The sequence below is a fragment of the Peromyscus maniculatus genome, chromosome 22 (assembly GCF_049852395.1).
Source record: "Peromyscus maniculatus bairdii isolate BWxNUB_F1_BW_parent chromosome 22, HU_Pman_BW_mat_3.1, whole genome shotgun sequence".
Classification (NCBI taxonomy): Eukaryota; Metazoa; Chordata; class Mammalia; order Rodentia; family Cricetidae; genus Peromyscus; species Peromyscus maniculatus.
Genome location: NC_134873.1, coordinates 63,771,573 through 63,796,392, shown reverse-complemented (window position 1 = coordinate 63,796,392; position 24,820 = coordinate 63,771,573).

Below are 24,820 nucleotides of genomic sequence, written 5' to 3'. Positions count from 1 at the left end.
GAGTTGAACTAGATATGCCCCGTTTGTGTAGGAAGCACAGTTCTTTTGTTCTGAGCTAGTACACTGTACGGGCCCTATAGGAAACACAGTAGAGTGAAAGAATGCTGTTTTCTCTAAAACAGAGTGTTTATCTTGCATGGCACACTAGGGTTCAATTAAACTTCCTAAACGGAGTTGAATCACGTTGAGATTCAAGTTCTAGCAGCAAGTGTTCATTCAGGCTAGGAACAGCACACTTGTGCTATTCTGGCCATATACAGTGCAAATAGCATTCGCGTCTGTTCCCAGCCAGTACAGTGTATTGGACTGAAGAGAAGCTCCTGTTTTACTCAGTTTCCAATACTGAGTTGAACTAGATATGCCCCGTTTGTGTAGGAAGCACAGTTCTTTTGTTCTGAGCTAGCTCACTGTACGGGCCCTATAGGAAACACAGTAGAGTGCAAGAATGCTGTTTTCTCTAAAACAGAGTGTTTTTCTTGCATGGCACACTAGCGTTCAATTAAACTTCCTAAACGGAGTTGAATCACGTTGAGATTCAAGTTCTAGCAGCAAGTATTCATTCAGGCTAAGAACAGCACACTTGTGCTATTCTGGCCATATACAGTGCATATAGCACTCGCGTCTGTTCCCAGCCACTACAGTGTATTGGACTGAAGAGAAGCTCCTGTTTTACTCAGTTTCCAATACTGAGTTGAACTAGATATGCCCCGTTTGTTTAGGAAGCACAGTTCTTTTGTTCTGAGCTAGCTCACTGTACGGGCCCTATAGGAAACACAGTAGAGTGCAAGAATGCTGTTTTCTCTAAAACAGGGTGTTTTTCTTGCATGGCACACTAGGGTTCAATTAAACTTCCTAAACGGAGTTGAATCACGTTGAGATTCAAGTGCTAGCAGCAAGTGTTCATTCAGGCTAAGAACAGCACACTTGTGCTATTCTGGCCATATACAGTGCAAATAGCATTCGCGTCTGTTCCCAGCCAGTACAGTGTATTGGACTGAAGAGAAGCTCCTGTTTTACTCAGTTTCCAATACTGAGTTGAACTAGATATGCCCCGTTTGTGTAGGAAGCACAGTTCTTTTGTTCTGAGCTAGCTCACTGTACTGGCCCTATAGGAAACACAGTAGAGTACAAGAATGCTGTTTTCTCTAAAACAGAGTGTTTTTTTGCATCGCAGACTAGCGTTCAATTAAACTTCCTTAACGGAGTTGAATCACGTTGAGATTCAAGTTCTAGCAGCAAGTATTCATTCAGGCTAAGAACAGCACACTTGTGCTATTCTGGCCATATACAGTGCAAATAGCATTCGCGTCTGTTCCCAGCCAGTACAGTGTATTGGACTGAAGAGAAGCTCCTGTTTTACTCAGTTTCCAATACTGAGTTGAACTAGATATGCCCCGTTTGTTTAGGAAGCACAGTTCTTTTGTTCTGAGCTAGCTCACTGTTCGGGCCCTATAGGAAACACAGTAGAGTGCAAGAATGCTTTTTTCTCTAAAACAGGGTGTTTTTCTTGCATGGCACACTTGGGTTCAATTAAACTTCCTAAACGGAGTTGAATCACGTTGAGATTCAAGTGCTAGCAGCAAGTGTTCATTCAGGCAAAAAGAGCACACTTGTGCTATTCTGGCCATATACAGTGCAAATAGCATTCGCGTCTGTTCTCAGCCAGTACAGTGTATTGGACTGAAGAGAAGCTCCTGTTTTACTCAGTTTCCAATACTGAGTTGAACTAGATATGCCCCGTTTGTGTAGGAAGCACAGTTCTTTTGTTCTGAGCTAGCTCACTGTACTGGCCCTATAGGAAACACAGTAGAGTACAAGAATGCTGTTTTCTCTAAAACAGAGTGTTTTTCTTGCATGGCACACTAGCGTTCAATTAAACTTCCTAAATGGAGTTGAATCACGTTGAGATTCAAGTTCTAGCAGCAAGTATTCATTCAGGCTAAGAACAGCACACTTGTGCTATTCTGGCCATATACAGTGCAAATAGCATTCGCGTCTGTTCCCAGCCAGTACAGTGTATTGGACTGAAGAGAAACTCCTGTTTTACTCAATTTCCAATACTGAGTTGAACTAGATATGCCCCGTTTGTGTAGGAAGCACAGTTCTTTTGTTCTGAGCTAGTACACTGTACGGGCCCTATAGGAAACACAGTAGAGTGCAAGAATGCTGTTTTCTCTAAAACAGAGTGTTTTTCTTGCATGGCACACTAGGGTTGAATTAAACTTCCTAAACGGAGTTGAATCACGTTGAGATTCAAGTTCTAGCAGCAAGTGTTCATTCAGGCTAAGAACAGCACACTTGTGCTATTCTGGCCATATACAGTGCAAATAGCATTCGCGTCTGTTCCCAGCCAGTACAGTGTATTGGACTGAAGAGAAGCTCCTGTTTTACTCAGTTTCCAATACTGAGTTGAACTAGATATGCCCCGTTTGTGTAGGAAGCACAGTTCTTTTGTTCTGAGCTAGCTCACTGTACGGGCCCTATAGGAAACACAGTAGAGTGCAAGAATGCTGTTTTCTCTAAAACAGAGTGTTTTTCTTGCATGGCACACTAGCGTTCAATTAAACTTCCTAAACGGAGTTGAATCACGTTGAGATTCAAGTTCTAGCAGCAAGTATTCATTCAGGCTAAGAACAGCACACTTGTGCTATTCTGGCCATATACAGTGCATATAGCACTCGCGTCTGTTCCCAGCCACTACAGTGTATTGGACTGAAGAGAAGCTCCTGTTTTACTCAGTTTCCAATACTGAGTTGAACTAGATATGCCCCGTTTGTGTAGGAAGCACAGTTCTTTTGTTCTGAGCTAGCTCACTGTATGGGCCCTATAGGAAACACAGTAGAGTGCAAGAATGCTGTTTTCTCTAAAACAGAGTGCTTTTCTTGCATGGCAACTAGGTTTAATTAAACTTCCTAAACGGAGTTGAATCACGTTGAGATTCAAGTTCTAGCAGCAAGTGTTCATTCAGGCTAAGAACAGCACACTTGTGCTATTCTGGCCATATACAGTGCAAATAGCATTCGTGTCTGTTCCAGCCAGTACAGTGTATTGGACTGAAGAGAAGCTCCTGTTTTACTCAGTTTCCAATACTGAGTTGAACTAGATATGCCCTGTTTGTGTAGGAAGCACAGTTATTTTGTTCTGAGCTAGCTCAATGTACGGGCCCTATAGGAAACACAGTAGAGTGCAAGAATGCTGTTTTCTCTAAAACAGAGTGTTTTTCTTGCATGGCAAACTAGGGTTCAATTAAACTTCCTAAACGGAGTTGAATCACGTGCAGTTTCAAGTTCTAGCAGCAAGGGTTCATTCTGGCTAAGAACAGCACACTTGTGCTATTCTGGCCATACACAGTGCATATAGCATTTACATCTGTTCCCAGCCAGTACAGTGTATTGGCCTGAAGATAAGCTCCTGTTTTAATCAGTTTCCAATACTGAGTTGAACTAGATATGCCCCGTTTGTGTAGGAAGCACAGTTCTTTTGTTCTGAGCTAGCTCACTGTACGGGCCCTATAGGAAACACAGTAGAGTGCAAGAATGCTGTTTTCTCTAAAACAGAGTGTTTTTCTTGCATGGCATACTAGGGTTCAATTAAAATTCCTAAACGGAGTTGAATCACGTTGAGAATCAAGTTCTAGCAGCAAGTGTTCATTCAGGCTAAGAACAGCACACTTGTGCTATTCTTCCCATATACAGTGCAAATAGCATTCACGTCTGTTCCCAGCCAGTACAGTATATTGGACTGAAGAGAAGTTCCTGTTTTAATAAGTTTCCTATACTGAGTTGAACTAGATAAGCCCCGTTTGTGTAGGAAGCACAGTTCTTTTGTTCTGAGCTAGCTCACTATACTGGCCCTATAGGAAACACAGTAGAGTGCAAGAATGCTGTTTTCTCTAAAAGAAAGTGTTTGTCTTGCATGGCACACTAGGGTTCAATTAAATTTCCTAAACGGAGTGGAATCACATTGAGATTCAAGTTCTAGCAGCAAGTGTTCATTCAGGCTAAGAACAGCACACTTGTGCTATTCTGGCCATATACAGTGCAAATAGCATTCGCGTCTGTTCCCAGCCAGTACAGAGTATTGGACTGAAGAGAAGCTCCTGTTTTACTCAGTTTCCAATACTGAGTTGAACTAGATATGCTCCGTTTGTGTAGGAAGCACAGTTATTTTGTTCTGAGCTAGCTCACTGTACGGGCCCCATAGGAAACACAGTAGAGTGCAAGAATGCTGTTTTCTCTAAAAGAGAGTGTTTTTCTTGCATGGCACACTAGGGTTCAATTAAAATTCCTAAACGGAGTTGAATCACGTTGAGAATCAAGTTCTAGCAGCAAGTGTTCATTCAGGCTAAGAACAGCACACTTGTGCTATTCTTCCCATATACAGTGCAAATAGCATTCGCGTCTGTTCCCAGCCAGTACAGTGTATTGGACTGAAGAGAATTTCCTGTTTTAATAAGTTTCCGATACTGAGTTGAACTAGATAAGCCCCGTTTGTGTAGGAAGCACAGTTCTTTTGTTCTGAGCTAGCTCACTGTACTGGCCCTATAGGAAACACAGTAGAGTGCAAGAATGCTGTTTTCTCTAAAACAGAGTGTTTTTCTTGCATGGTAAACTAGGGTTCAATTAAACTTCCTAAACGGAGTTGAATCACGTGCAGTTTCAAGTTCTAGCAGCAAGGGTTCATTCTGGATAAGAACAGCACACTTGTGCTATTCTGGCCATACACAGTGCATATAGCATTTACATCTGTTCCCAGCCAGTACAGTGTATTGGCCTGAAGAGAAGCTCCTGTTTTAATCAGTTTCCAATACTGAGTTGAACTAGATATGCCCCGTTTGTGTGGGAAGTACAGTTCTTTTGTTCTGAGCTAGCTCACTGTACGGGCCCTATAGGAAACACAGTAGAGTGCAAGAATGCTGTTTTCTCTAAAACAGAGTGTTTTTCTTGCATGGCACACTAGGGTTCAATTAAAATTCCTAAACGGAGTTGAATCACGTTGAGAATCAAGTTCTAGCAGCAAGTGTTCATTCAGGCTAAGAACAGCACACTTGTGCTATTCTGGCCATATACAGTGCAAATAGCATTCGCGTCTGTTCCCAGCCAGTACAGTGTATTGGACTGAAGAGAAGCTCCTGTTTTACTCAGTTTCCAATACTGAGTTGAACTAGATATGCCCCGTTTGTGTAGGAAGCACAGTTCTTTTGTTCTGAGGTAGCTCACTGTACGGGCCCTATAGGAAACACAGTAGAGTGCAAGAATGCTGTTTTCTCTAAAACAGAGTGTTTTTCTTGCATGGCAAACTAGGGTTCAATTAAACTTCCTAAACGGAGTTGAATCACGTGCATTTTCAAGTTCTAGCAGCAAGGGTTCATTCTGGCTAAGAACAGCACACTTGTGCTATTCTGGCCATACACAGTGCATATAGCATTTACATCTGTTCCCAGCCAGTACAGTGTATTGGCCTGAAGAGAAGCTCCTGTTTTAATCAGTTTCCAATACTGAGTTGAACTAGATATGCCCCGTTTTTGTTGAAAGCACAGTTCTTTTGTTCTGAGCTAGGTCACTGTACGGGCCCTATAGGAAACACAGTAGAGTGCAAGAATGCTGTTTTCTCTAAAACAGAGTGTTTTTCTTGCATGGCACACTAGGGTTCAATTAAAATTCCTAAACGGAGTTGAATCACGTTGAGAATCAAGTTCTAGCAGCAAGTGTTCATTCAGGCTAAGAACAGAACACTTGTGCTATTTTGCCCTTATACAGTGCAAATAGCATTCGCGTCTGTTCCCAGCCAGTACAGTGTATTGGACTGAAGAGAAGTTCCTGTTTTAATAAATTTCCAATACTGAGTTGAACTAGATAAGCCCAGTTTGTGTAGGAAGCACAGTTCTTTTGTTCTGAGCTAGTTCACTGTACGGGCCCTATAGGAAACACAGTAGAGTGCAAGAATGCTGTTTTCTCTAAAACAAAGTGTTTTTCTTCCATGGCACACTAGGGTTCAATTAAACTTCCTAAACGGAGTGGAATCACGTTGAGATTCAAGTTCTAGCAGCAAGTGTTCATTCAGGCTAAGAACAGCACACTTGTGCTATTCTGGCCATATACAGAGCAAATAGCATTCGTGTCTGTTCCCAGCCAGTACAGTGTATTGGACTGAAGAGAAGCTCCTGTTTTACTCAGTTTCCAATACTAAGTTGAACTAGATATGCCCCGTTTGTGTAATAAGCACAGTTCTTTTGTTCTGAGCTAGGTCACTTACGGGCCCTATAGGAAACACAGTAGAGTGCAAGAATGCTGTTTTCTCTAAAACAGAGTGTTTTTCTTGCATGGCACACTAGGGTTCAATTAAACTTCCTAAACGGAGTTGAATCACGTTGAGATTCAAGTTCTAGCAGCAAGTGTTCATTCAGCCTAAGCACAGCACACTTGTGCTATTCCGGCCATATACAGTGCAAATAGCATTCGCGTCTGTTCCCAGCCAATACAGTGTATTGGACTGAAGAGAAGCTCCTGTTTTACTCAGTTTCCAATACTGAGTTGAACTAGATATGCCCCGTTTGTGTAGGAAGCACAGTTCTTTTGTTCTGAGCTAGCTCATTGCACGGGCCCTATAGGAAACACAGTAGAGTGCAAGAATGCTGTTTTCTCTAAAACAAAGTGTTTTTCTTGCATGGCACACTAGGGTTCAATTAAACTTCCGAAACGGAGTTGAATCACGTTGAGATTCACGTTCTGGCAGCAAGTGTTCATTCAGGCTAAGAACAGCACACTTGTTGTATTCTGGCCAAATACAGTGCAAATAGCTTTCGCGTCTGTTCCCAGGCAGTACAGTGTTGGACTGAAGAGAAGCTCCTGTTTTACTCAGTTTCCAATACTGAGTTGAACTAGATATGCCCCGTTTGTGTAGGAAGCACAGTTCTTTTGTTCTGAGCTAGCTCACTGTACTGGCCCTATAGGAAACACAGTAGAGTACAAGAATGCTGTTTTCTCTAAAACAGAGTGTTTTTTTGCATGGCAGACTAGTGTTCAATTAAACTTCCTAAACGGAGTTGAATCACGTTGAGATTCAAGTTGTAGCAGCAAGTATTCATTCAGGCTAAGAACAGCACACTTGTGCTATTCTGGCCATATACAGTGCAAATAGCATTCGCGTCTTTTCCCAGCCAGTACAGTGTATTGGACTGAAGAGAAGCTCCTGTTTTACTCAGTTTCCAATACTGAGTTGAACTAGATATGCCCCGTTTGTGTAGGAAGCACAGTTCTTTTGTTCTGAGCTAGCTCACTGCACAGGTCCTATAGGAAACACAGTAGAGTGCAAGAATGCTGTTTTCTCTAAAACAGAGTTTTTCTTGCATGGCACACTAGGGTTCAATTAAACTTCCTAAACGGAGTTGAATCACGTTGAGATTCACGTTCTGGCAGCAAGTGTTCATTCAGGCTAAGAACAGCACCCTTGTGCTATTCTGGCCATACACCGTGCAAATAGCATTCGCGTCTGTTCCCAGCCAGTACAGTGAATTGGACTGAAGAGAAGCTCCTGTTTTACTCAGTTTCCAATACTGAGTTGAACTAGATATGCCCTGTTTGTGTAGGAAGCACAGTTCTTTTGTTCTGAGCTAGCTCACTGTACGGGCCCTATAGGAAACACAGTAGAGTGCAAGAATGCTGTTTTCTCTAAAACAGAGTGTTTTTTTTGCATGGAACACTAGCGTTCAATTAAAATTCCTAAACGGAGTTGAATAACTTTGAGATTGAAGTTCTAGCAGCAAGTGTTCTTTCAGGCTAAGAACAGCACACTTGTGCTATTCTGGCCATATACAGTGCAAATAGCATTCGCGTCTGTTCCCAGCCAATACAGTGTATTGGACTGAAGAGAAGCTCCTCTTTTACTCAGTTTCCAATACTGAGTTGAACTAGATATGCTCCGTTTGTGTAGGAAGCACAGTTCTTTTGTTCTGAGCTAGCTCACTGTATGGGCCCTATAGGAAACACATTAGAGTGCAAGAATGCTGTTTTCTCTAAAACAGAGTGTTTTTCTTGCATGGCACACTAGGGTTCAATTAAACTTCCTAAACGGAGTTGAATCACGTTGAGATTCAAGTTCTAGCAGCAAGTGTGCATTCAGCCTAAGCACAGCACACTTGTGCTATTCTGGCCATATACAGTGCAAATAGCATTCGCGTCTGTTCCCAGCCAATACAGTGTATTGGACTGAAGAGAAGCTCCTGTTTTACTCAGTTTCCAATACTGAGTTGAACTAGATATGCCCCGTTTGTGTAGGAAGCACAGTTCTTTTGTTCTGAGCTAGCTCACTGTACTGGCCCTATAGGAAACACAGTAGAGTGCAAGAATGCTGTTTTCTCTAAAACAGAGTGTTTTTCTTGCATGCACACTAGGGTTCAATTAAACTTCCTAAACGGAGTTGAATCACGTTGAGATTCAAGTTCTAGCAGCAAGTGTTCATTCAGGATAAGAACAGCACACTTGTGCTATTCTGGCCATATACAGTGCAAATAGCATTCGTGTCTGCTCCCAGCTAGTACAGTGTATTGGACTGAGGAGAAGCTCCTGTTTTACTCAGTTTCCAATACTGAGTTGAACTAGATATGCCCCGTTTGTGTAGGAAGCACAGTTCTTTTCTTCTGAGCTAGCTCACTGTATGGGCCCTATAGGAAACACATTAGAGTGCAAGAATGCTGTTTTCTCTAAAACAGAGTGTTTTTCTTGCATGGCACACTAGGGTTCAATTAAACTTCCTAAACGGAGTTGAATCACGTTGAGATTCAAGTTCTAGCAGCAAGTGTTCATTCAGCCTAAGCACAGCACACTTGTGCTATTCTGGCCATATACAGTGCAAATAGCATTCGCGTCTGTTCCCAGCCAATACAGTGTATTGGACTGAAGAGAAGCTCCTGTTTTACTCAGTTTCCAATACTGAGTTGAACTAGATATGCCCCGTTTGTGTAGGAAGCACAGTTCTTTTGTTCTGAGCTAGCTCATTGCACGGGCCCTATAGGAAACACAGTAGAGTGCAAGAATGCTGTTTTCTCTAAAACAAAGTGTTTTTCTTGCATGGCACACTAGGGTTCAATTAAACTTCCTAAACGGAGTTGAATCACGTTGAGATTCACGTTCTGGCAGCAAGTGTTCATTCAGGCTAAGAACAGCACACTTGTGCTATTCTGGCCATATACAGTGCAAATAGCTTTCGCGTCTGTTCCCAGGCAGTACAGTGTTGGACTGAAGAGAAGCTCCTGTTTTACTCAGTTTCCAATACTGAGTTGAACTAGATATGCCCCGTTTGTGTAGGAAGCACAGTTCTTTGTTCTGAGCTAGCTCACTGTACTGGCCCTATAGGAAACACAGTAGAGTACAAGAATGCTGTTTTCTCTAAAACAGAGTGTTTTTTTGCATGGCAGACTAGCGTTCAATTAAACTTCCTAAACGGAGTTGAATCACGTTGAGATTCAAGTTCTAGCAGCAAGTATTCATTCAGGCTAAGAACAGCACACTTGTGCTATTGTGGCCATATACAGTACAAATAGCATTCGCGTCTGTTCCCAGCAAGTACAGTGTATTGGACTGAAGAGAAGCTCCTGTTTTACTCAGTTTCCAATACTGAGTTGAACTAGATATGCCCCGTTTGTGTAGGAAGCACAGTTCTTTTGTTCTGAGCTAGCTCACCGCACAGGTCCTATAGGAAACACAGTAGAGTGCAAGAATGCTGTTTTCTCTAAAGCAGAGGTTTTCTTGCATGGCACACTAGGGTTCAATTAAACTTCTTAAACGGAGTTGAATCACGTTGAGATTCACGTTCTGGCAGCAAGTGTTCATTCAGGCTAAGAACAGCACCCTTGTGCTATTCTGGCCATATACAGTGCAAATAGCATTCGCATCTGTTCCCAGCCAGTACAGTGAATTGGACTGAAGAGAAGCTCCTGTTTTACTCAGTTTCCAATACTGAGTTGAACTAGATATGCCCTGTTTGTGTAGGAAGCACAGTTCTTTTGTTGTGAGCTAGCTCACTGTACGGGCCCGATAGGAAACACAGTAGAGTGCAAGAATGCTGTTTTTTCTAAAACAGAGTGTTTTTTTTGCATGGCACACTAGCGTTCAATTAAACTTCCTAAACGGAGTTGAATAACTTTGAGATTGAAGTTCTAGCAGCAAGTGTTCTTTCAGGCTAAGAACAGCACACTTGTGCTATTCTGGCCATATACAGTGCAAATAGCATTCGCGTCTGTTCCCAGCCAATACAGTGTATTGGACTGAAGAGTAGCTCCTGTTTTACTCAGTTTCCAATACTGAGTTGAACTAGATATGCCCCGTTTGTGTAGGAAGCACAGTTCTTTTGTTCTGAGCTAGCTCACTGTACTGGCCCTATAGGAAACACAGTAGAGTGCAAGAATGCTGTTTTCTCTAAAACAGAGTGTTTTTCTTGCATGCACACTAGGGTTCAATTAAACTTCCTAAACGGAGTTGAATCACGTTGAGATTCAAGTTCTAGCAGCAAGTGTTCATTCAGGATAAGAACAGCACACTTGTGCTATTCTGGCCATATACAGTGCAAATAGCATTCGTGTCTGCTCCCAGCTAGTACAATGTATTGGACTGAGGAGAAGCTCCTGTTTTACTCAGTTTCCAATACTGAGTTGAACTAGATATGCCCCGTTTGTGTAGGAAGCACAGTTCATTTCTTCTGAGCTAGCTCACTGTACGGGCCCTATAGGAAACACAGTAGAGTGCAAGAATGCTGTTTTCTCTAAAACAGAGTGTTTTTCTTGCATGGCACACTAGGGTTCAATTAAACTTCCTAAACGGAGTTGAATCAGGTTGAGATTAAAGTTCTAGCAGCAAGTGTTCATTCAGGCTAAGAACAGCACACTTGTGCTATTCTGGCCATACACAGTGCAAATAGCATTCGCGTCAGTTCCCAGCCAGTACAGTGTATTGGACTGAAGAGAAGCTCCTGTTTTACTCAGTTTCCAATACTGAGTTGAACTAGATATGCCCCGTTTGTGTAGGAAGCACAGTTCTTTTGTTCTGAGCTAGCTCACTCTATGGGCCCTATAGGAAACACAGTACAGTGCAAGAATGCTGTTTTCTCTTAAACGGAGTGTTTTTCTTGCATGGCTCAGTAGCGTTCAATTAAACTTCCTAAACGGAGTTGAATCACGTTGCGATTCAAGTTCTAGCCTCAAGTGTTCATTCAGGCTAAGAGCAGCACACTTGTGCTATTCTGGCCATACACAGGGCAAATAGCATTGGTGTCTGTTCCCAGCCTGTACAGTGTATTGGACTGAAGAGAAGCTCCTGTTTTACTCAGTTTCCAATACTGAGTTGAACTAGATATGCCCCGTTTGTGTAGGAAGCACAGTTCTTTTGTTCTGAGCTAGCTCACTGTATGCGACCTATAGGAAACACAGTAGAGTGCAAGATGCTGTTTTCTCTAAAACAGAGTTTTTCTTGCATGGCACACTAGGGTTCAATTAAACTTCCTAAACGCAGTTGAATCACGTTGAGATTCACGTTCTGGCAGCAAGTGTTCATTCAGGCTAAGAACAGCACACTTGTGCTATTCTGGCCATATACATTTCAAATAGCTTTCGCGTCTGTTCCCAGGCAGTACAGTGTTGGACTGAAGAGAAGCTCCTGTTTTACTCAGTTTCCAATACTGTGTTGAACTAGATATGCCCCGTTTGTGTAGGAAGCACAGTTCTTTTGTTCTGAGCTAGCTCACTGTACTGGCCCTATAGGAAACACAGTAGAGTACAAGAATGCTGTTTTCTCTAAAACAGAGTGTTTTTTTGCATGGCAGACTAGCGTTCAATTAAACTTCCTAAACGGAGTTGAATCACGTTGAGATTCAAGTTGTAGCAGCAAGTATAAATTCAGGCTAAGAACAGCACACTTGTGCTATTCTGGCCATATACAGTGCAAATAGCATTCGCGTCTGTTCCCAGCCAGTACAGTGTATTGGACTGAAGAGAAGCTCCTGTTTTACTCAGTTTCCAATACTGAGTTGAACTAGATATGCCCCGTTTGTGTAGGAAGCACAGTTCTTTTGTTCTGAGCTAGCTCACTGCACAGGTCCTATAGGAAACACAGTAGAGTGCAAGAATGCTGTTTTCTCTAAAACAGAGTTTTTCTTGCATGGCACACTAGGGTTCAATTAAACTTCCTAAACGGAGTTGAATCACGTTGAGATTCACATTCTGGCAGCAAGTGTTCATTCAGGCTAAGAACAGCACCCTTGTGCTATTCTGGCCATATACAGTGCAAATAGCATTCGCATCTGTTCCCAGCCAGTACAGTGAATTGGACTGAAGAGAAGCTCCTGTTTTACTCAGTTTCCAATACTGAGTTGAACTAGATATGCCCTGTTTGTGTAGGAAGCACAGTTCTTTTGTTCTGAGCTAGCTCACTGTACGGGCCCTATAGGAAACACAGTAGAGTGCAAGAATGCTGTTTTCTCTAAAACAGAGTGTTTTTTTTGCATGGCACACTAGCGTTCAATTAAAATTCCTAAACGGAGTTGAATAACTTTGAGATTGAAGTTCTAGCAGCAAGTGTTCTTTCAGGCTAAGAACAGCACACTTGTGCTATTCTGGCCATATACAGTGCAAATAGCATTCGCGTCTGTTCCCAGCCAATACAGTGTATTGGACTGAAGAGAAGCTCCTGTTTTACTCAGTTTCCAATACTGAGTTGAACTAGATATGCCCCGTTTGTGTAGGAAGCACAGTTCTTTTGTTCTGAGCTAGCTCATTGCACGGGCCCTATAGGAAACACAGTAGAGTGCAAGAATGCTGTTTTCTCTAAAACAAAGTGTTTTTCTTGCATGGCACACTAGGGTTCAATTAAACTTCCTAAACGGAGTTGAATCACGTTGAGATTCACGTTCTGGCAGCAAGTGTTCATTCAGGCTAAGAACAGCAAACTTGTGCTATTCTGGCCATATACAGTGCAAATAGCATTCGCGTCTGTTCCCAGCAAGTACAGTGTATTGGACTGAAGAGAAGCTCCTGTTTTACTCAGTTTCCAATACTGAGTTGAACTAGATATGCCCCGTTTGTGTAGGAAGCACAGTTCTTTTGTTCTGAGCTAGCTCACTGTACTGGCCCTTTAGGAAACACAGTAGAGTACAAGAATGCTGTTTTCTCTAAAAAACAAAGTGTTTTTTTTGCATGGCACACTAGGGTTCAATTAAACTTCCTAAACGGAGTGGAATCACGTTGAGATTCAAGTTCTAGCAGCAAGTGTTCATTTAGGCTAAGAACAGCACACTTGTGCTATTCTGGCCATATACAGTGCAAATAGCATTCGCGTCTGTTCCCAGCCAGTACAGTGTATTGGACTGAAGAGAAGCTCCTGTTTTACTCAGTTTCCAATACTGAGATGAACTAGATATGCCCCGTTTGTGTAGGAAGCACAGTTCTTTTGTTCTGAGCTAGCTCACTGTACGGGCCCTATAGGAAACACAGTAGAGTGCAAGAATGCTGTTTTCTCTAAAACAGAGTGTTTTTCTTGCATGGCACATGAGCGTTCAATTGAACTTCCTAAACGGAGTTGAATCACGTTGAGATTCAAGTTCTAGCATCAAGTATTCATTCAGGCTAAGAACAGCACACTTGTGCTATTCTGGCCATATACAGTGCAAATAGCATTCGCGTCTTTTCCCAGACAGTACAGTGTATTGGACTGAAGAGAAGCTCCTGTTTTACTCAGTTTCCAATACTGAGTTGAACTAGATATGCTCCGTTTGTGTAGGAAGCACAGTTCTCTTGTTCTGAGCTAGCTCACTGTATGGGCCCTATGGGAAACACTGTAGGGTGCAAGAATGCTGTTTTCTCTAAAACAGAGTGTTTTTCTTGCATGGCACACTAGGGTTCAATTAAACTTCCTAAACGGAGTTGAATCACGTTGAGATTCAAGTTCTAGCATCAAGTGTTTATTCAGGATAAGAACAGCACACTTGTGCTATTCTGGCCATATACAGTGCAAATAGCATTCGCGTCTGTTCCCAGGCAGTACAGTGTATTGGACTGAAGAGAAGCTCCTGTTTTACTCAGTTTCCAATACTGAGTTGAACTAGATATGCCCCGTTTGTGTAGGAAGCACAGTTCTTTTGTTCTGAGCTAGCTCACTGTACGGGCACTATAGGAAATACAGTAGAGTGCAAGAATGCTGTTTTCTCTAAAACAGAGTGTTTTTCTTGCATGGCACACTAGGGTTCAATTAAACTTCCTAAACGGAGTTGAATCACTTGCAGTTGCAAGTTCTAGCAGCAAGGTTTCATTCTGGCTAAGAACTGCACACTTGTGCTATTCTGGCCATACAGTGCAAATAGCATTCATATCTGTTCCCAGCCAGTACAGTGTATTGGACTGAAGAGAAGCTCCTGTTTTACTCAGTTTCCAATACTGAGTTGAACTAGATATGCCCCGTTTGTGTAGGAAGCACAGTTCTTTTGTTCTGAGCTAGCTCACTGTACGGGCACTATAGGAAATACAGTAGAGTGCAAGAATGCTGTTTTCTCTAAAACAGAGTGTTTTTCTTGCATGGCACACTAGGGTTCAATTAAACTTCATAAACGGAGTGGAATCACGTTGAGATTCAAGTTCTAGCATCAAGTGTTCATTCAGGCTAAGAACAGCACACTTGTGCTATTCTGGCCATATACAGTGCAAATAGCATTCGCGTCTGTTCCCAGCCAGTACAGTGTATTGGACGGAAGAGAAGCTCCTGTTTTACTCAGTTTCCAATATTGAGTTGAACTAGATATGCCCCGTTTGTGTAGGAAGCACAGTTCTTTTGTTCTGAGCTAGCTCACTGTACTGGCCCTATAGGAAACACAGTAGAGTGCAAGAATACTGTTTTCTCTAAAACAGAGTGTTTTTCTTGCATGGCACACTAGCGTTCAATTAAACTTCCTAAACGGAGTGGAATCACGTTGAGATTCAAGTTCTAGCAGCAAGTGTTCATTCAGGCTAAGAACAGCACACTTGTGCTATTCTGGCCATATACAGTTCAAATAGCATTCGCGTCTGTTCCCAGCCAGTACAGTGTATTGGACTGAAGAGAAGCTCCTGTTTTACCCAGTTTCCAATACTGAGTTGAACTAGATATGCCCCGTTTGTGTAGGAAGCACAGTTCTTTTGTTCTGAGCTAGCTCACTGTACTACCCTATAGGAAACACAGTAGAGTGCAAGAATGCTGTTTTCTCTAAAACAGAGTGTTTTTCGTGCATGGCACACTAGCGTTCAATTAAACTTCCTAAACGGAGTTGAATCACGTTGAGATTCAAGTTCTAGCAGCAAGTATTCATTCAGGCTAAGAACAGCACACTTGTGCTATTCTGGCCATATACAGTGCAAATAGCATTCGTGTCGGTTCCCATCCAGTACAGTGTATTGGACTGAAGAGAAGCTCCTGTTTTACTCAGTTTCCAATACTGAGTTGAACTAGATATGCCCTGTTTGTGTAGGAAGCACAGTTCTTTTGTTCTGATCTAGATCACTGTACGGGCCCTATAGGAAACACAGTTGAGTGCAAGAATGCTGTTTTCTCTAAAACAGAGTGTTTTTCTTGCATGGCACACTAGGGTTCAATTAAACTTCCTAAACGGAGTTGAACCACGTTGAGATTCAATTTCTAGCAGCAAGTGTTCATTCAGGCTAAGAACAGCACACTTGTGCTATTCTGGCCATATACAGTGCAAATAGCATTCGCGTCTGTTCCCAGGCAGTACAGTGTATTGGACTGAAGAGAAGCTCCTGTTTTACTCAGTTTCCAATACTGAGTTGAACTAGATATGCCCCGTTTGTGTAGGAAGCACAGTTCTTTTGTTCTGAGCTAGCTCACTGTACGGGCACTATAGGAAATACAGTAGAGTACAAGAATGCTGTTTTCTCTAAAACAGAGTGTTTTTCTTGCATGACACACTAGGGTTCAATTAAACTTCCTAAACGGAGTGGAATCACGTTGAGATTCAAGTTCTAGCATCAAGTGTTTATTCAGGATAAGAAAAGCACACTTGTGCTATTCTGACCATATACAGTGCAAATAGCATTCGCGTCTGTTCCCAGCCAGTACAGTGTATTGGACTGAAGAGAAGCTCCTGTTTTACTCAGTTTCCAATACTGAGTTGAACTAGATATGCCCCGTTTGTGTAGGAATACAGTTCTTTTGTTCTGAGCTAGCCCACTGTACTGGCCCTATAGGAAACACAGTAGAGTGCAAGAATGCTGTTTTCTCTAAAACAGAGTGTTTTTCTTGCATGGCACACTAGCGTTCAATTAAACTTCCTAAACGGAGTTGAATCACGTTGAGATTCAAGTTCTAGCAGCAAGTGTTCATTCAGGCTAAGAACAGCACACTTGTGCTATTCTGGCCATATACAGTGCAAATAGAATTCGCGTCTGTTCCCAGGCAGTACAGTGTATTGGACTGAAGAGAAGCTCCTGTTTTACTCAGTTTCCAATACTGAGTTGAACTAGATATGCCCCGTTTGTGTAGGAAGCACAGTTCTTTTGTTCTGAGCTAGCTCACTGTACGGGCACTATAGGAAATACAGTAGAGTGCAAGAATGCTGTTTTCTCTAAAACAGAGTGTTTTTCTTGCATGGCACACTAGGGTTCAATTAAACTTCCTAAACGGAGTGGAATCACGTTGAGATTCAAGTTCTAGCATCAAGTGTTCATTCAGGATAAGAACAGCACACTTGTGCTATTCTGACCATATACAGTGCAAATAGCATTCGCGTCTGTTCCCAGCCAGTACAGTGTATTGGACTGAAGAGAAGCTCCTGTTTTACTCAGTTTCCAATACTGAGTTGAACTAGATATGCCCCGTTTGTGTAGGAAGCACAGTTCTTTTGTTCTGAGCTAGCCCACTGTACTGGCCCTATAGGAAACACAGTAGAGTGCAAGAATGCTGTTTTCTCTAAAACAGAGTGTTTTTCTTGCATGGCACACTAGGGTTCAATTAAACTTCCTAAACGGAGTGGAATCACGTTGAGATTCAAGTTCTAGCAGCAAGTGTTCATTAAGGCTAAGAACAGCACACTTGTGCTATTCTGGCCATATACAGTGCAAATAGCATTCGCATCTGTTCCCAGGCAGTACAGTGTATTGGACTGAAGAGAAGCTCCTGTTTTACTCAGTTTCCAATACTGAGTTGAACTAGATATGCCCCGTTTGTGTAGGAAGCACAGTTCTTTTGTTCTGAGCTAGCTCACTGTACGGGCCCTATAGGAAACACAGTAGAGTGCAAGAATGCTGTTTTCTCTAAAACAGAGTGTTTTTCTTGCATGGCACACTAGGGTTCAATTAAACTTCCTAAACGGAGTGGAATCACGTTGAGATTCAAGTTCTAGAGCAAGTGTTCATTCAGGCTCAGAACAGCACACTTGTGCTATTCTGGCCATATACCGTGCAAATAGCATTTATATCTGTTCCCAGCCAGTACAGTGTATTGGACTGAAGAGAAGCTCCTGTTTTACTCAGTTTCCAATACTGAGTTGAACTAGATATGCCCTGTTTGTGTAGGAAGCACAGTTCTTTTGTTCTGATCTAGATCACTGTACGGGCCCTATAGGAAACACAGTAGAGTGCAAGAATGCTGTTTTCTCTAAAACAGAGTGTTTTTCTTGCATGGCACACTAGGGTTCAATTAAACTTCCTAAACGGAGTTGAACCACGTTGAGATTCAATTTCTAGCAGCAAGTGTTCATTCAGGCTAAGAACAGCACACTTGTGCTATTCTGGCCATATACAGTGCAAATAGCATTCGCGTCTGTTCCCAGGCAGTACAGTGTATTGGACTGAAGAGAAGCTCCTGTTTTACTCAGTTTCCAATACTGAGTTGAACTAGATATGCCCCGTTTGTGTAGGAAGCACAGTTCTTTTGTTCTGAGCTAGCTCACTGTACGGGCACTATAGGAAATACAGTAGAGTACAAGAATGCTGTTTTCTCTAAAACAGAGTGTTTTTCTTGCATGACACACTAGGGTTCAATTAAACTTCCTAAACGGAGTGGAATCACGTTGAGATTCAAGTTCTAGCATCAAGTGTTTATTCAGGATAAGAAAAGCACACTTGTGCTATTCTGACCATATACAGTGCAAATAGCATTCGCGTCTGTTCCCAGCCAGTACAGTGTATTGGACTGAAGAGAAGCTCCTGTTTTACTCAGTTTCCAATACTGAGTTGAACTAGATATGCCCCGTTTGTGTAGGAAGCACAGTTCTTTTGTTCTGAGCTAGCCCACTGTACTGGCCCTATAGGAAACACAGTAGAGTGCAAGAATGCTGTTTTCTCTAAAACAGAGTGTTTTTCTTGCATGGCACACTAGCGTTCAATTAAACTTCCTAAACGGAGTTGAATCACGTTGAGATTCAAGTTCTAGCAGCAAGTGTTCATTCAGGCTAAGAACAGCACACTTGTGCTATTCTGGCCATATACAGTGCAAATAGAATTCGCGTCTGTTCCCAGGCAGTACAGTGTATTGGACTGAAGAGAAGCTCCTGTTTTACTCAGTTTCCAATACTGAGTTGAACTAGATATGCCCCGTTTGTGTAGGAAGCACAGTTCTTTTGTTCTGAGCTAGCTCACTGTACGGGCACTATAGGAAATACAGTAGAGTGCAAGAATGCTGTTTTCTCTAAAACAGAGTGTTTTTCTTGCATGGCACACTAGGGTTCAATTAAACTTCCTAAACGGAGTGGAATCACGTTGAGATTCAAGTTCTAGCATCAAGTGTTCATTCAGGATAAGAACAGCACACTTGTGCTATTCTGACCATATACAGTGCAAATAGCATTCGCGTCTGTTCCCAGCCAGTACAGTGTATTGGACTGAAGAGAAGCTCCTGTTTTACTCAGTTTCCAATACTGAGTTGAACTAGATATGCCCCGTTTGTGTAGGAAGCACAGTTCTTTTGTTCTGAGCTAGCCCACTGTACTGGCCCTATAGGAAACACAGTAGAGTGCAAGAATGCTGTTTTCTCTAAAACAGAGTGTTTTTCTTGCATGGCACACTAGGGTTCAATTAAACTTCCTAAACGGAGTGGAATCACGTTGAGATTCAAGTTCTAGCAGCAAGTGTTCATTAAGGCTAAGAACAGCACACTTGTGCTATTCTGGCCATATACAGTGCAAATAGCATTCGCATCTGTTCCCAGGCAGTACAGTGTATTGGACTGAAGAGAAGCTCCTGTTTTACTCAGTTTCCAATACTGAGTTGAACTAGATATGCCCCGTTTGTGTAGGAAGCACAGTTCTTTTGTTCTGAGCTAGCTCACTGTACGGGCCCTATAGGAAACACAGTAGAGTGCAAGAATGCTGTTTTCTCTAAAACAGAGTGTTTTTCTTGCATGGCACACTAGGGTTCAATTAAACTTCCTAAACGGAGTGGAATCACGTTGAGATTCAAGTTCTAGAGCAAGTGTTCATTCAGGCTCAGAACAGCACACTTGTGCTATTCTGGCCATATACCGTGCAAATAGCATTTATATCTGTTCCCAGCCAGTACAGTGTATTGGACTGAAGAGAAGCTCCTGTTTTACTCAGTTTCCAATACTGAGTTGAACTAGATATGCCCCGTTTGTGTAGGAAGCACAGTTGTTTTGTTCTGAGCTAGCTCACTGTATTGGCCCTATAGGAAAGACAGTAGAGTGCAAGAATGCTGTTTTCTCTAAAACAGAGTGTTTTTCTTGCATGGCAAACTAGGGTTCAATTAAACTTCCTAAACGGAGTTGAATCACGTGCAGTTTTAAGTTCTAGCAGCAAGGGTTCATTCTGGCTAAGAACAGCACACTTGTGCTCTTCTGGCCATACACAGTGCATATAGCATTCACATCTGTTCCCAGCCAGTACAGTGTATTGGCCTGAAGAGAAGCTCCTGTTTTACTCAGTTTCCAATACTGAGTTGAACTAGATATGCCCCGTTTGTGTAGGAAGCACAGTTCTTTTGTTCTGAGCTAGCTCACTGTACTACCCTATAGGAAACACAGTACGGTGCAAGAATGCTGTTTTCTCTAAAACAGAGTGTTTGTCTTGCATGGCACACTAGGGTTCAATTAAACTTCCTAAACGGAGTGGAATCACGTTGAGATTCAAGTTCTAGCAGCAAGTGTTCATTCAGGCTAAGAACAGCACACTTGTGCTATTCTGGCCATATACAGTGCAAATAGCATTCGCGTCTGTTCCCAGCCAGTACAGTGCATTGGACTGAAGAAAAGCTCCTGTTTTACTCATTTTCCAATACTGAGTTGAACTAGATATGCCCCGTTTGTGTAGGAAGCACAGTTCTTTTGTTCTGAGCTAGCTCACTGTACTACCCTATAGGGACACAGTAGAGTGCAAGAATGCTGTTTTCTCTAAAACAGAGTGTTTTTTTTGCATGGCAAACTAGGGTTCAATTAAACTTCCTAAACGGAGTTGAATCACGTGCAGTTTCAAGTTCTAGCAGCAAGGGTTCATTCTGGCTAAGAACAGCACACTTGTGCTATTCTGGCCATATACAGTGCAAATAGCATTCACGTCTGTTCCCAGCCAGTACAGTGTATTGGACTGAAGAGAAGCTCCTGTTTTACTCAGTTTCCAATACTGAGTTGAACTAGATATGCCCCGTTTGTGTAGGAAGCACAGTTCTTTTGTTCTGAGCTAGCTCACTGTACGGGCCCTATAGGAAACACAGTAGAGTGCAAGAATGCTGTTTTCTCTAGAACAGAGTGTTTTTCTTGCATGGCACACTAGGGTTCAATTAAACTTCCTAAAAGGAGTGGAATCACGTTGAGATTCAAGTTCTAGCAGCAAGTGTTCATTCAGGCTAAGAACAGCACACTTGTGCTATTCTGGCCATATACAGTGCAAATAGCATTCGCGTCTGTTCCCAGCCAGTACAGTGTATTGAACTGAATAGAAGCTCCTGTTTTACCCAGTTTCCAATACTGAGTTGAAGTAGATATGCCCCGTTTGTGTAGGAAGCACAGTTCTTTTGTTCTGAGCTAGCTCACTGTACTACCCTATAGGAAACACAGTAGAGTGCAAGAATGCTGTTTACTCTAAAACAGAGTGTTTTTCTTGCATGGCACACTAGGGTTCAATTAAACTTCCTAAACGGAGTGGAATCACGTTGAGATTCAAGTTCTAGCAGCAAGTATTCATTCAGGCTAAGAACAGCACACTTGTGCTATTCTGGCCATATACAGGGCAAATAGCATTCGCGTCTGTTCCCAGCCAGTACAGTGTATTGGACTGAAGAGAAGCTCCTGTTTTACTCAGTTTCCAATACTGAGTTGAACTAGATATGCCCCGTTTGTGTAGGAAGCACAGTTCTTTTGTTCTGAGCTACCTCACTCTACGGGCCCTATAGGAAACACAGTAGAGTGCAAGAATGCTGTTTTCTCTAAAACAGAGTGTTTTTTTGCATGGCACACTAGGGTTCAACTAAACTTCCTAAACGGAGTTGAATCACGTTGAGATTGAAGTTTGAGCAGCAAGTGTTCATTCAGGCTAAGAACAGCACACTTGTGCTATTCTGGCCATATACAGTGCAAATAGCATTCATATCTGTTCCCAGCCAGTACAGTGTATTGGACTGAAGAGAAGCTCCTGTTTTACTCAGTTTCCAATACTGAGTTGAACTAGATATGCCCCGTTTGTGTAGGAAGCACAGTTCTTTTGTTCTGAGCTAGCTCACTGTACGGGCCCTATAGGAAACACAGTAGAGTGCAAGAATGCTGTTTTCTCTAGAACAGAGTGTTTTTCTTGCATGGCACACTAGGGTTCAATTAAACTTCCTAAACGGAGTGGAATCACGTTGAGATTCAAGTTCTAGCAGCAAGTGTTCATTCAGGCTAAGAACAGCACACTTGTGCTATTCTGGCCATATACAGTGCAAATAGCATTCGCGTCTGTTCCCAGCCAGTACAGTGTATTGGACTGAAGAGAAGCTCCTGTGTTACCCAGTTTCCAATACTGAGTTGAACTAGATATGCCCCGTATGTGTAGGAAGCACAGTTCTTTTGTTCTGAGCTAGCTCACTGTACTACCCTATAGGAAACACAGTAGAGTGCAAGAATGCTGTTTTCTCTAAAACAGAGTGTTTTTCTTGCATGGCACACTAGCGTTCAATTAAACTTCCTAAACGGAGTGGAATCAAGTTGAGATTCAAGTTCTAGCAGCAAGTGTTCATTCAGGCTAAGAACAGCACACTTGTGCTCTTCTGAACATATACAGTGCAAATAGCATTCGCGTCTGTTCCCAGGCAGTACAGTGTATTGGACTGAAGAGAAGCTCCTGTTTTACTCAGTTTCCAATACTGAGTTGAACTAGATATGCCCCGTTTGTGTAGGAAGCACAGTTCTTTTGTTCTGAGCTAGCTCACTGTACGGGCCCTATAGGAAACACAGTAGAGTGCAAGAATGCTGTTTTCTCTAAAACAGAGTGTTTTTCTTGCATGGCACACTAGGGTTCAATTAAACTTCCTAAACGCAGTTGAATCACGTTGAGATCCAAGTTCTAGCAGCAAGTGTTCATTCAGGCTAAGAACAGCACACTTGTGCTATTCTGGACATATACAGTGCAAATAGCATTCATATCTGTTCCCAGCCAGTACAGTGTATTGGACTGAAGAGAAGCTCCTGTTTTACTCAGTTTCCAATACTGAGTTGAACTAGATATGCCCCGTTTGTGTAGGAAGCACAGTTCTTTTGTTCTGAGCTAGCTCACTGTATGGGCCCTATAGGAAAGACAGTATTGGCAAGAATGCTGTTTTCTGTAAAACAGAGTGTTTTTCTTGCATGGCAAACTAGGGTTCAATTAAACTTCCTAAACGGAGTTGAATCACGTGCAGTTTCAAGTTCTAGCAGCAAGAGTTCCTTCTGGCTAAGAACAGCACACTAGTGCTCTTCTGGCCATATACAGTACAAATAGCATTCGCGTCTGTTCCCAGCCAGTACAGTGTATTGGACTGAAGAGAAGCTCCTGTTTTACTCAGTTTCCAATACTGAGTTGAACTAGATATGCCCCGTTTGTGTAGGAAGCACAGTTCTTTTGTTCTCAGCTAGCTCACTTTATGGGCCCTATAGGAAACACAGTAGAGTGCAAGAATGCTGTTTTCTCTAAAACAGAGTGTTTTTCTTGCACGGCACACTCTGGTTCAATTAAACTTCCTAAACGGAGTGGAATCACTTTGAGATTCAAGTTCTAGCAGCAAGTGTTCATTCAGGCTAAGAACAGCACACTTGTGCTATTCTGGCCATATACAGTGCAAATAGCATTCGCGTCTGTTCCCAGCCAGTACAGTGCATCGGACTGAAGAGAAGCTCCTGTTTTACTCAGTTTCCAATACTGAGTTGAACTAGATATGCCCCGTTTGTGTAGGAAGCACAGTTCATTTGTTCTGAGCTAGCTCACTGTAAGGGCCCTATAGGAAACACAGTAGAGTGCAAGAATGCTGTTTTCTCTAAAACAGAGTGTTTTTCTTGCATGGCACACTAGGGTTCAATTAAACTTCCTAAACAGAGTGGAATCACGTTGAGATTCAAGTTCTAGCAGCAAGAGTTCATTCAGGCTAAGAACAGCACACTTGTGCTATTCTGGCCATATACAGTGCAAATAGCATTCGCGTCTGTTCCCAGCCAGTACAGTGTATTGGACTGAAGAGAAGCTCCTGTTTTACTCAGTTTCCAATACTGAGTTGAAGTAGATATGCCCCCTTTGTGTAGGAAGCACAGTTCTTTTGTTCTGAGCTAGCTCACTCTAGGGGACCTTTAGGAAAGACAGTAGAGTGCAAGAATGCTGGTTTCTCTAAAACACAGTGTTTTTCTTGCATGGCACACTAGTTTTCAATTAAACTTCCTAAACGGAGTTGAATCTCGTTGAGATTCAAGTTCTAGCAGCAAGTGTTCATTCAGGCTAAGAACAGCACACTTGTGCTATTCTGGCCATATACAGTGCAAATAGCATTCATATCTGTTCCCAGCCAGTACAGTGTATTGGACTGAAGAGAAGCTCCTGTTTTACTCAGTTTCCAATACTGAGATGAACTAGATATGCCCCGTTTGTGTAGAAAGCACAGTTCTTTTGTTCTGAGCTAGCTCACTGTACGGGCCCTATAGGAAACACAGTAGAGTGCAAGAATGCTGTTTTCTCTAAAACAGAGTGTTTTTCTTGCATGGCACACTAGGGTTCAATTAAACTTCCTAAACGGAGTGGAATCAGGTTGAGATTCAAGTTCAGGCAGCAAGTGTTCATTCAGGCTAAGAACAGCACACTTGTGCTATTCTGGCCATATACAGTGCAAATAGCATTCGCGTCTGTTCCCAGCCAGTACAGTGTATTGGACTGAAGAGAAGCTCCTGTTTTACCCAGTTTCCAATACTGAGTTGAACTAGATATGCCCCGTTTGTGTAGGAAGCACAGTTCTTTTGTTCTGAGCTAGCTCACTGTACTACTCTATAGGAAGCAGTAGAGTGCAAGAATGCTGTTTTCTCTAAAACAGAGTGTTTTTCTTGCATGGCACACTAGCGTTCAATTAAACTTCCTAAACGGAGTTGAATCACGTTGAGATTCAAGTTCTAGCAGCAAGTATTCATTCAGGCTAAGAACAGCACACTTGTGCTATTCTGGCCATATACAGTGCAAATAGCATTCGCGTCTTTTCCCAGACAGTACAGTGTATTGGACTGAAGAGAAGCTCCTGTTTTACTCAGTTTCCAATACTGAGTTGAACTAGATATGCTCCGTTTGTGTAGGAAGCACAGTTCTCTTGTTCTGAGCTAGCTCACTGTATGGGCCCTATGGGAAACACTGTAGG